Genomic DNA, 12783 nt, shown 5'->3' on the forward strand with positions numbered 1-12783 from the left:
TAGCTGCTGGGCTTCTGAAAGTGTCATGATGTCTGTGCTTGCTGTCTCCTGTCAGAATAATGTTCCTCGGTGATGGTGGGGATTTGTTTTTGATGATGTTGGTCCTATCCAGGGAAATTAATGCCTCTATTGTCTTGTGATTCCCATACAAATCTCTGTCTCTTTTCTGAAGACTCCTACAGTTGCCTACGCTCTAAGTGACTCAGCGGTTGCACTGCTTTCATGCAAACTGTAAAAAATTGACTTTCGGCGTCCCAGTGGTCCAGGGATGAATAACGGTTTCAAACCATCAATCAACCCCACACCTCTAGGACACCAGAAGGGATCTGAACAGATTGGAATTTAAGTAAATTGTAAGTCCTCCTTGTCCAATTTTGGTAATGCGGACAGAACGGCAGGCTTATCTCTGCAAGGTCGTGGATCGTTGGTTAAGTGCAACACATCAAAAATACAATTATTACCCAATGATAAAACTGACTGTCCAGTCAAGGTTGTATTAAAATATATATTCTATTATTACTACAACAGACAGTTCTAGCACACTACAATTACAACCCACACTGTAAAGGAACACAGAAGACAGATTGTTTCACAAAGGAAATAATGAACTCTGGATACTGACAGCAGGGTAGTTGGTAAAGTAATCAGTCTCATAGTTCAAAATTATTTGGTTCCAGCACAAAAGGGGCAAAGGGTCGTAACTGTCTCTAGGGGCCTTCAGAGAAGGACCAAGGGGGCAGAACAACCATGTACCTGGTGCTGAAGAAGTTCTTGGTGGTCAACAGCGTTGAGGCGGTTCCAGGGTGGTTCTCAGCTCATGAGACAGAGTTAGTGGTGGGAGACAGCTTCGGGTACCAGGCGGCAGGCAGTTCGGCAAGCAAGGCTGGACAGACTTCTGCAGGCTGTCTGGCGCAGTTGCTCAGGACAAAGAATCGTTGTCTCGGTGCTGGTTGGTGGTTGGTGGATCTGGAATGCTGGTCGAGGCATCTCAGACGGCTCTGGTGACTGTGCCGTGACAACAGTCAGCGGTGCAGTCAGATGCAGTTTGAGGACTCAACTGTCGTGAAATTGTCCTTTTAAAAGATGAACACTGGATGATGCTTGTGTGGCACTCCTCCTAGCTTCTTTGCAGGACTCGTGTCCTTTCAAGGCGGACGGCCAAAAGCTCAGGAGGATGTTAACAGTCAACGGCCTTGTCCATTGTCCAGAGACTCTCCAGCACTTTCCACCTAGGAATCTTGCTGTCAGAACCTAGGAGGGCATGTTGTGTGCTGGCTGGGTACCAGCTCTGGAGCTGCTGGATGGGTCTTCTGAGTCTGGTATCTCCCTCAGTTCCCTGGCAGATGTTTAGGGAAGGGATCTTGCTTCCCTCTTGGAACTCCTGGCCTTCCTTCACTGGCGGAAAATGTAAGGTAGACTATACTTTCAGCTTGGGTCCAAATGAGTCCTTCTTCTTACTCCTTGCGAGGTCTCCAGGTGATCTGAATAGTGAGGGGTTCAGCCCTCTTTTAAAGGCAAATGGGTCCCAGCGATTGGTGTAGGCTAAGCCCACCTTAATGAACCAATCCTGGGTCCCCACCAATAATCCTCAGTGATGCTTCAGGTCAGAACCAGGGCATTTGGCAACAGACATGGTAAGGATGACAACATATATTTCTAAGTCCCACTCATCTTCCTGTCTGCTGTACATCAAAGTGTCTCCCTAATTAACTGAGCCCTATGGGGCGCTTGATCACAACATGGGCCTCCTTTGAAGTAGAGGGTTGCAGGCAGACTTTCATCTGCTACAATTCACATACTTCCCTGCTCTGAAAGGAGTGGTTCCAGACAGGACATTCACTGCCCTTTCATACCAAGGAGGGGTGCTAGTACTAAGTTGACACGTTACATTAAAAAGAGGTGTCTGGCGTTTGGTCTCCATTGTCACTCCCTGCACCCAGTCCTTTCCTGGGTCCTGCTAATTAACATTCTTCAGTATTCGCTGCCACCAGCAAGGTTTCACAATGGAGATGCAAATCCATGGGGCCTTGAATTTCTAATCAGGCTGCCCATTGCCAAAGGTTTTTGATGTACCCATGGCTTTCAGGTTTCAGCTACACGTGACAGGGGAGGACGGCGCTGGTAAGCTGTGTCCTCCCAGAGTACATGACTATTTTGTCTGCTGTGCAGTGAACGTGGAAAATATGCATGGGACTGTCCCCATCATTCATTCTTTTTAAAACAAACCAAAAAGTCCCATCGAGTGCACTCTTCCCGTGCGGATAGTCAAATTCCTCACACCAACTATTCAGAAATGTAGACTCTTTTTCCACAAATCAATTCCTACATCACAAATAGTGAAGCTGTTTATTGAAATCAGCATTGCGGTTCCATTGCCACTGAAATTTCACCCGTTTTTTTGCAGTTTCATGCAGAGCGTGGTGTTTCCTTTACATGTTGGTTTCATGTAGAGAGACGGGAAACTTTGCAAAGGTCTTTTTTTTCGATCCGTGTTAGCTTCGTTCAGTGACACGAGAAACTATGTGCACGTTTTTCCAAACCATTTGTGCGCGTCTTTTGCGATCCGTGTTAGTTTTGTGCAGCGAGACGAGAAACTTAATACAGAACTTTTTCGACCCATACTAATTTCGCCCTTTGGCAAGAGAAACTTCACACAGATTTTTCAATCCGTGCTAGGTCTGCGTACTGGCACAAGAACCTTTGCACAGTTTTTTGTTTTGATTCGTACTAGGTTCGCATAGCGGCACGAGAAACTTTGGCCGCACCTTTTCAATAATGCTAAATTCGCGCAGCAACATGATAAAAGTTGTTACTCTGTTTTCAATTCGTGCTAGGTTTCGTGCAATGGCCCATGGAACTTCTGACGGTGCTTTTCAAGTTGTGCGGAGTTCGCGCGATGACACACAGTTCCGTTTTGGATCATGCACGGCAGGAGAAACTTCACGCCGCTCTGTGAAAAACACAGGGTGGTGGAAGTGCGGATTGGAGCAAAGCAGAATGAAATTGGAGAAATTTCACTTCTGTGACTGGCAGAACGGAATTTAACAATTTTGCCCTCCAACCAATTTGAAAAGACTGGCGTGTCAGGATACCGGAGATGCCACTGCGCCAGAAGCCCTTAATGAAATACTCTCCTACTATCGCTCTCTGAAGTTTCTGGTGTGGGGTGACAGAAGAGAAGCAGTCAAAGTGGAAAGAAAGGTAATAAATGACTGTATCAGTAGTCTTTCTTTTCTTTTCACTGTGGCCAATGTAAATAGAAGAAGGACTGCTGATAACTTAAACCAGTCACAGTTCAGGCTGAATATTGTCGAAGTTGCAAGGAAATGGAAAAAACACTGCCTAGACATCTACATTGTACCTGGTGCTCTCGCGATAGGCCACACCAGGAAGCGGGTAGTGGATAATCCATGTGATGGGAGTGGAGCACCCACAAGAATCGTAAACTGGAGGGGGTGGACTTGAAATCGTCATAAGTGCCCAACTGCTTGAAAGAAGAGTATGCTGATAAACTATGCCTGCCTTAAGGGGCTGAAAACAGGGATCCTCTTCTAAGGCCCAGTCGAGCACTCGCTCATTTCATGCCCTTGGCCTGATTTGCTGGACTGTCCTCAAACCCCAACCCCCCACTCGCCTCCCTTAACACAATTATGGGAATCACACAATCTGGCCATGCCGGCAGAAGAAGAAAAACGTTCCCCCACAAGGTGGTGCAGCCATCCAGAAGGGGTTGATCCCCCTTTGTCTGCTTAGAAGTTTCCCTCGTCTGCACCTCCCCAACACAGTCACGTGATTTGCCTGCACGCCGAATTATTGCAACAGGATTTACACAGGTGCCACAAAAGGCCTTAAACGAAACCCTGTGGAGTCCAGAGTCATGCAGCCCAGTTCATAATCAGCCGCAGGTGCCACGGCAACGCCGCAGCAGCACAGGAGTGCCTCCACTGGGCACAGGCAGGTCACATGTTAAGTTCCTGTGCCTGGTCCAGAGGCCTCCTACTGATCAACCTGCGAGATCTCTCGTCACTGTCTTTCCATGTTACCAGATTTGAAATGCCTGAGAATGCGCCCGTGCTTTGCATGCTTTCTACCCGCGTGACCCGATGCATGACACGCAGAACTCCCCATGTTCAGGGAGCCATCCCCTGAAACGTGCTCCCGCCACCAAGCCACGCCAAGCCACGGCTTTATCACACAGAAACATCAGGCCTGCTGTGTCCTTCTGTTTCCCCTCCTATTATATCCGACCCCCTAGTGTCTTGAGGTGGGCCGGGTGGCATATGGTGTCTGCAGCACACATGTCCCAAAATGAACAAAAAAATAAAGTGTCTGTCTCCCCCGCACCCTCACCGACCCCCACGCCCTCTCCCCTCTTGCTTTCTTCCTTGTAGGTTGAACGGCACACATGAATGTCATTATAGGAAGCACCCTGGCATATTGAGAAGCACTTCTGTGGTATATCGTCAGTATCCCGACATATGCCTCTGCGCAGCATCCTGGCAGGTTGAGCAGCACACCGGAATGTCATGTGGGCAGCACCCTGGCATACTGAGAAGCACCTCTGTGGTATATCTTCAGTTTCCCGACATATGCCGCTCCCCAGCATCCTGGCAGGTGGAGCAGCACACAGGAATGTCATGTGGGCAGCACCCTGGCATATTTCGGAATTCGCTGGTTTACTAAACAGCGCACTAGCATTTGACCTGCCAATCCCGACAACGAATTTACGCAGGCAGGACTGGGGATTAGGTTGGCAGCACCGCGCGAGTGAAGCAGGGAATATGGCCTGGGTTACCATCAGCGATGCCGCCCGTTGCCACGGCACCTCCTTTTGCAGCATTGGTGCAGGGGCCGGTTTCACTCATGGTGATGGCAATAGTGATGTTTTAGAGCACGAAGTAAATTTTGTCGGGTGTTTCTTGTTGTATTTTGTTTCTGGCGACACCAGCTCCCAACAAAGTCCTCCATCCAATATCTCTTTTGGCCACCCTCCCAAGCCTTGCATATAAGATTTGAAGGGAGAATGGGGGGGTGGGGTGGGCTTTGCATTAAAACATTGTTTACATGATAGTCAATTGTGTTTTTGCCATTCACCGTAAAGGGTTCATTTCGTTTTGTGTTTGGTCGTCGCGCGTCTTGTTTACAGGCCCAGGATTGGTGGTAGACAGTTAGTAGCCCCCCTCGCCTATCCCCCACCTCCCAAAGGGCGGCATTCATCTAGTAGGATGTAGGCTAGTAGAGGGGAGCAGGGCAAAGACTGGGAAGTCAGGGGGTCCTGGTGTGCCCGATACTTCGGAACTTTCGCGCCACCGAGTGCGACTGTGACACTTTCAAAATGTGAACTGTTCCACTGTAGAGGTATAGATCTCGGCAGGATAGCTCAGGGGCAACGTGCTCGCATTGGAAAAAACACGGCATGGAAGAAGGTTCGATCCCTGGGTCCGCGCTTTGGAACCGCTGTGTTCTAAGCGCGTTATAAGTATCATATCATTGATGTTGCGTGGGTTGTTTTAGAATGCGTTCTTCTTTATTCTAAGTCTAGTATATAGAATGTTTTCACGACTTTGGATTCAGCCTGTTAAAACATGAGGAAACTGTTTTCCACTACTGAAAAGGGGATCCCTTTTATTTTGTGGACACCTGCCCTTTATACAAAGGAGCGCTGAAGTATTATCGGCAACACCTTGGCATAGTGAACAGTGCTCGGACATCTCTGGGATCACTGTGCCATATTACGCCTTCCCATGGCTTTACAATTTAGCAAACGATGTCACAGTTTCGCCAGATAATTGCAGTCATTATATTGCTACTTGAACTGCTGGCATGAACATGCCAGCAGGGTAGGCCCTGGCACAGGAGAAGGGATGCCAATTCAATCTCTTGCTACAATAATTTCCCACTGCTCAGTAGGGGGAGTGCGTTTTATTTTGCAATCCCGGTGTGGCATGGTGATATTCTGGCAGCACCGTGGCATATTATGCAGTGCTCTACTTACTTTGGAGGCACAGTGCCATATTGAACAGCACCCTGTTTTTACGATTTAGCATAAAATGCCAGTGCTTTGCCAAATAATTGCAGTACATATATTGCTACTTGAACTTCTGGCATAAACATGCCAGCAAGGTAGCCCCTGGCACGGGAGAAGGGATGGCAATTCAATCTCTTGCTACAATAATTTCCCACTGCTAAGTAGGGGGTGTGCGTTTTATTTTGCAATCCCGGTGTGGCATGGCGATATTCTGGCAGCACCGTGGCATACTGTGTGCAGTGCTCTACTTACTTTGGCGGCACAGTGCCATATTGAGCAGCACCCTGTTTTTACGATTTAGCATAACATGCCAGCGCTTTGCCAAATAATTGCAGTACATATATTGCTACTTGAACTGCTGTCATAAACATGCCAGCAAGGTAGCCCCTGGCACAGGAGAAGTGATGGCAATTTGATCTCTTACCGCAATAATTTTCCGCTACTAAAAAGGTCGGTGTTCTTTATTTTTGCAATCCCCGTGTGGCCAGCTGCCCTGCATATGAAGGAGCCCGGCGATATTCTGGCAGCACCTTGGCATAGTGCTCTCTAATAATGGTGGCAGGAAATCGCATTCCCCTCACTGTTTCAATGCCAGGGGTGGATATATGGCCTATCGGTCTTTCTGTTCCAGAAGTTAAATTGCCACCCCTTGTTTTTACAAATTAGTATAAGAGGTCGGCGTTGTGTTAACAATTGCAGTAATTATAATGGCACGTTTAATCTCTGGAACATAAATACCGGCATATATCCCCTGCATTGAAACAGCGAGGGGAGCTTTTATTTTTGAAAGCCAGTGCGCTGCCCCTGGCAAAGGATTTCCGATGTGAATGTTCGAAACCTCTAATATGTGTGGTAGCTAAGTTCCTGCAGAAGGCTTGGCTAAGCAGAACGAAATGTAGAGTCGCTTCGGGGCAACTACTGTGCACATGCCAGGCACACATACCAGGCATACATGCCAGGCACACATACCAGGCATACATCCCAGGCATACATGCTGCTTCCTGTTCAACTTTCGCTCGTATATTCTTGTTTTGTGTGATTTTATCTTCTCTGGTTTTAACCGTGATATTGTTTACGCTACTTGTTTTATTATCCGCCAAATGCATTTTAACTGGTTTTATGGATTTTTACCCAAATTATGCCCCAATACTTGATTAATGTGAATGATGGTCCTGCGGGGGCACTATACAAGCACTAACGCCCTGCACCAGGATCGTTTCCCACGAGGCACACAACTTTCTGGGGGACACATTTATTAATGTTCCACTACAGAAGACAACATTCAATAGTCGCACAGGCGTTGGTTGGAGGGGGAGTGGGAGGGGGGGGGGCTGAGGGATCTGTAGCATGGGCGTAATTTTAGGGGGGCAGGGGTGTTTGTCCCCCCAACTTTCATGGCACACCATTTTGTCCCCATTAATTTGGCTGAGGCACCTTTTCTTCAGATGTCATGCCCCCCCAACATTTTCAGCAAAGTTACTCCACTGGTCTATAGCCCCTGGTCTTTTGGTTGTAGCCCCAGATAGATATCAGGGGCTACAACCAAAAGGCTAGCTAGCCCCGAGTCCCGATAGTACCAGCATTAGCATAGCTCCGGACCGTTTCCAGACCTAGCAACACCAATGATTAAAAAAAAAAAAATATATATATATATATATATATATATATATATATATATATAGTTTTTCAACAATAACGCCAATACATTTTTTTTTAAAAAAGGACAAGGTGCGATAACATCCATTGCAAAGCTGGGTCCCAGCTTTGAGGCCAACGAACAAAAGTGCAAGCGCGCGAGTGATCCCGCAACTACAACGGAGCCCCGAGGGCTGGAGCCTGGCGCGAGCGCGCCAGCGAGCGGCCCTCGCAATGCACCGCGTTGTCCCAAGATGCCCTGCCCCGTGCCGCGCCTGTCATTGCATGCCTGCGGAAGCGTGGAGCAGCCCCGGCCGAGAGGCAGAGCCCGGCGCACGGTAAGGACACGGGGGTGGGGGAGTGGGGGGCGCGCCCCTTCACAGCTGGGCAGAGGCAGCTCGCGCTGAAATCTGGAGCGTTCATGCCCAACCACAGTGGACTGGACGTACACAAGATGTAAGGGGGCACACAAAAGCACAAGGACATTCATACACCAGCGCTCCAATGCGGGGTCTGTTAGCATCTCTGCTTACCTTAGGAGAAGGGAGGTGACCCGGGCCCTGCCCGTCCAAGAAGGGGCGGGCACGGTAGGAACTGCTTTAATGCTCAGCCGCAGGCGGTTGGACATACAAACGATATTAAGGGGGGCATAGAAATCGTATCCAAACTCAGAAATCAACTCTCCGAGACAGGTTAATTAGCAACGGTGCCACCCTTACCTTAGGAGAAGAGGGGATGACCCGGGCACTGCCAGTCCAAGAAGGGGCACGGTAGAAAGTGCGGGTCCTGTTGGGTGAATGAGCACCTCAGGGTCTCTGGTCCGAGGCACGCGCAGATCCCTGGCGGGGGCCAAAGAATGACGCAGCTCCCCGCGGTGTCCGCAGAAAGTTGCCGGTTTCGTTGGGTCCCTGTATTGCTGCAGGTCAGGCAGGGGCCAGTGTGGAAGTAGTGGAGGGTGCAGGGCCGGCGTGGTCCTGTGGGGGCAGTAAAGGGCGCAGGTCCACCCAGATGGACAGGACCCAGGATACTGTTGCTGTCAGCAAATGATGCAGGTCTGACGGAGTGGCTGCTTTGGCCAGTAAAGGTGGCTGTGGTTTACGCAAAAACACGTTGGTCCTGAGGAGTTCGCGTGAAGTGTCAGGTCCGGAACGAGTTTAGGAGCAGTTGTGCGTCCAGCCGAGTCTTTAGAAAGTTGGCTCCCCTGGGAAGTTCGGGACAAGTTGTTGGACCCGCAAAAGCCGTAACAATTGGACAGTTCCGCGAGTCCAGGAAGAGCTGCGGGTTCTGCCGCCTTGACGAAGTTGGAGGTCCTGCGGAACACTTGAAAATGTCCGAGTTCGCAAAACTCCACGCAAGTTGCGGGTGTCTAACTGGTCACGTTCAACTCCTTCTAGAAGGACCGGGGGCACAAGTTCCGCAGGCAGCAATGATCCGCGTGGGGTGCCTTGAAGTACGGGGACACACCACTACACATCCCAGAGTAGGTCATGCAGCCGGGCACACGAGCTGCAGTTCTGTCCGTCTTCAAGGTGCTGGAGCAGGGTCACGGCGCTCAATGCTGAGTGGCTGCAGTGGCCATCCCTGGGGCCCCGCAGAGAAATGCCCTAAACTTCAAACACAGCAAACTTTCCCGAGCGCACCGTGTTTTCTTCTTTGCCCCTATCCTAGGTGTAGAGGAGGTCCATGCGCTCAGATCCCAGAGACTGGCGTGCCTCCTCCTCCCCAGCCCCCCCTGCCTCTCCCTCACGCCCCTCCTGCCTCTCCCTCACTCCCCTCCTGCCTCCCCTCCCGGAGAGTCGGAGCCACTTGCCGCTGCAGATGGGCTGGGCTAGCGCTCCGGCGGGAGGAGCCGACGGGAGGCGCAGAGGCTTCGCCGCACACACAGCCTGGAGCGCACGGGGAGCGCGGACCCTTGCGTGCGAGGTCCGCCGAAGGGGTGGGGGTTCCCCCAGACCGAATGTGCGACGGGATGGGGCTTTGCGGAGACCTCGGAGCTCCACGCGACTGGGGTGCTGCTCCAGCACCGCTGAAAGATAGGGGCCACTTACCCGGCACCTACCCACACGAGTATGGAACTAGAGAGCTCACCCCTGCAGCAGCCGAGGCGGGGAGTTCTGCTCCCCACATTGACGGCCGTGGGCTATACAAGGGCAAGGGCTCTTTGCAGGAACTGGGGTTAGGGGAGTTGTTCCCCATATCGAGGCAGACGGGTTACAGGTGAGCACGTGCTGCAGGAAATGGCGCGAGGAGTGCTGCTCTCCACATTGGGGCAAATGGGCCCCATGTTGACAGGGACCAGTGCAGCAACGCAGCCTAGGGCATGTGTCTGCAATCTGTGGATCTGCAGATGTTTTGGTCTACAACTCCCATGATCTGTCACCGCTCACAGTGCTGGCTAGAGCTGATGGGAGATGTAGTCTACAACAGCTGAGGCCATTGTTACAAATGGAAATACAGAAGTGCAGGTACTCGCTATAACAGAGTACCCGTTTACTGTTGAAAAGTACTGGAACTCTCCCATTAAAGTATTGGCTTCATGCTGAGAAGTGCCTGTACTGTGAACTATGTCATTCAACTTAAAGAAGAGCAGGTGGAGTAACTGCCCGATTAAAGCGCTGTCTGGAGAGCCAAATGTTGCAGACCCCTGGTCTAGAATAACCCAAACTGCTGCAGGAACTGAGGGCATGGGTGTTGCTCTCCATATTTTAGAAGATGGTCCAGAGGTGCTGCAACCAATCTGAGTGGAGTGGGTGCAGGAGAGTATGGGTCTCTGCATAGTAGAGTGCATACCGCTGCAGGGACTGTGGCCAGGAACGCTGCTCCCCACATTGCCTGAGGTGGACTACAGGAGGACCAGGAGACGCTGCAAGATCTGGGGCTCCCAACATTGAAAGGGTTCAGGTCAATACAGGTGCTTATTGCTACAAGAGAGCACCGATTGCTGCTGAGGCTCGGGCGGTGCCAGAGACCACAGATCGCTGCCGGAGTTCGGAGCGCGGGCAGAGAGCACAGATTGCAGCTGAGGCTCAGGACGCTACCAGGTAGCATAGATCGCTGCTGGAGTTCGGAGCGCTGGCAGAGAGCACCGATCGCTGCTGGAGTTCAGAGCGCTGGCAGAGAGCACCGATCTCTGCTGGAGTTCAGAGCGCTGGCAGAGAGCACCGATTGCTGCTGGAGTTTGGAGCGCTGGCAGAAAGCACAGATTGCTGCTGAGGCTCAGGGCGCTGCCAGAGAGCACAGATCACTGCTGGAGCTCAGGGCGCTGGTAGAGAGTACAGGTCGCTGCTGAGGCCCGGGTGCTACCAGAGAGCACAGATCGCAGCGGAGGCTCAGGACGCTACCAGAGAGCATGGATTGTAGCTGAGGCTCAGGAGGCTACCAGAGAACATGGATCGCAACTGATGGTCAGGACGCTACGAGAGAGCACGGTTCGCAGCTGAGGCTCAGGATGCTACCAGAGAGCATGGATTGCAACTGAGGCTTAGGATGCTACCAGAGAGCATGGTGAAGATCAGGGAGCTGCCAGAGAGCCTACATCGCTGCTGGAGCTCACAGCACTACCAGAGAACACATTTCACTGCTGGAGCTCAGGGCGCTAACAGAGAACACAAATTGCTGCTGGGACTCGGTGTGAGGAATTCGACCATCCGCACATGGAGTGTGCGCTCGTCTGGGCTTTTACATTTTTTTTTGTATGAAATGGAATGATGGAGATCAACCTCGGAAAAAGCAGCACACATTTTCCTATGCTCGCCGCACAACAAATACATAATCAAGTGTACTCCGGGGGCACAGCCTCTAGTCACAGTCCTCCCTGTCACATTTAGCTGGAATGTGACAGCCAGGAGTACATGAAAGCATATCCTGAAGTGGGAAGGCAACACCATCCTCTTGCCATGGCCAGCCTAATTAAATATCAAAGGCTCCATGGATCCGCCCTGCCCATTGTAGTTCTGTGTGGTGGCAGTGCATGCTAATGAGAGTTGAAGCGGGCCTGCGAAGAAGCCTACTCACAGAACTAACAAGGGCAGGAAACCCCAGCACATTTTTGATATGCAAGGTGTCAGCTTGAAGCTAGCTCCCACCTCTCTACATGAAGGGCAGTGAATGTCATGTCTAGGACAACTGTTTACAGTAGACAACCCCTGCAGGCGGACCCCTTTTCCGAGGGAAGACGTATGTGATTTGATGGTGTCAGAAAGTCTGACTCCCCACAAACTTCAGGGGGGACCTGCACTTTGACCGGGAGCCACAGAGTGCTCAATTAACCAGAGAGACACGTTGATCCACAACAGACAGGAAGATGGGTGGGACTTAGTAGTACATGTTGTCAGTCCTTACCTTTGTCAAATCCTACAACTTCCCCTTTCTCTCTGCCCAAATCCTCTTCACCTGAGTCTCAGGTGGAGCTAGTAGAAGTTGCCCAATCCTGTCTTCTTCTGTACTTCTTTGGTTCCTTTTTCATTTTGGTTCTCCTTTGGCGCAAATAAGGACGTGGCTCCTCGGAGGCCACCGTGACCGGATGGGAACCAAATCCGGTGATCGCCCAGGAGCCAGTCCCAAAACTCCAGGGAAAAAAGCTGTTGGCTAAAAAAAACCTTGTGTGGCAGATGTTCTTGAGAGTACTGCCGGAAAGTATAGTACCAATAGGAACGTCCCAAAGATGAAGTCCAATCTGTTAACTGTGGTTGCCGCTTGTGGTGAAAAAAGGGCTTGCAGTAGTAGATCTGCTGAAGTATGTTATGCAATCAGATGACAAGAATCGACTTTGGAGTAGGGAAGGAACTGCAGGTTCCAGCATGCACCGCAGAAGGTAGATGTTGTCGAAGGAAACTGCAAATCCACCAAGTACCGCAGGAGGCAGGTGGTACGTTGGACCATCGGCTCTGTAGCCAGCGGCTCCGTAGGAAACCGGCGGCACCAAGAACCTCGGCACCGAGAAAAATGGTAGCCAGGAAATGTGAACACTGGTAGGAGAACTGGAAACAAACAGAGCCTATGAAACACGGAAGACAGAACACGAAAGGAATAAGAAAAGGGTAAGTAGAAATGGCAGAATCGGGAAGTAAGAAAAGGATAGAAGGGTGTAGAACGGAAAAAACTAGTAATACACAAGTAGA

The 12783-nt window shown here is 50.7% G+C and overlaps 1 protein-coding gene across 3 annotated transcripts in view; it reads right to left on the bottom strand.

Moving 5' to 3' along the window:
- GLI2 (GLI family zinc finger 2) overlaps positions 1-9335 on the bottom strand; it is a 1147062-nt gene extending 1137727 nt beyond the window's left edge. For all 3 annotated transcript variants that reach the window (XR_011274753.1, XM_069616740.1, XM_069616738.1), the window contains exon 1: positions 8383-9335. The gene's annotated coding sequence lies outside the window, so the exon portion shown is untranslated. The remainder of the gene's footprint in view (positions 1-8382) is intronic.
- Between the last annotated feature and the right edge of the window lie 3448 nt (positions 9336-12783).

The sequence above is a fragment of the Ambystoma mexicanum genome, chromosome 9 (genome assembly GCF_040938575.1).
Source record: "Ambystoma mexicanum isolate Mex_15411 chromosome 9, UKY_AmexF1_1, whole genome shotgun sequence".
NCBI lineage: Eukaryota > Metazoa > Chordata > Amphibia > Caudata > Ambystomatidae > Ambystoma > Ambystoma mexicanum.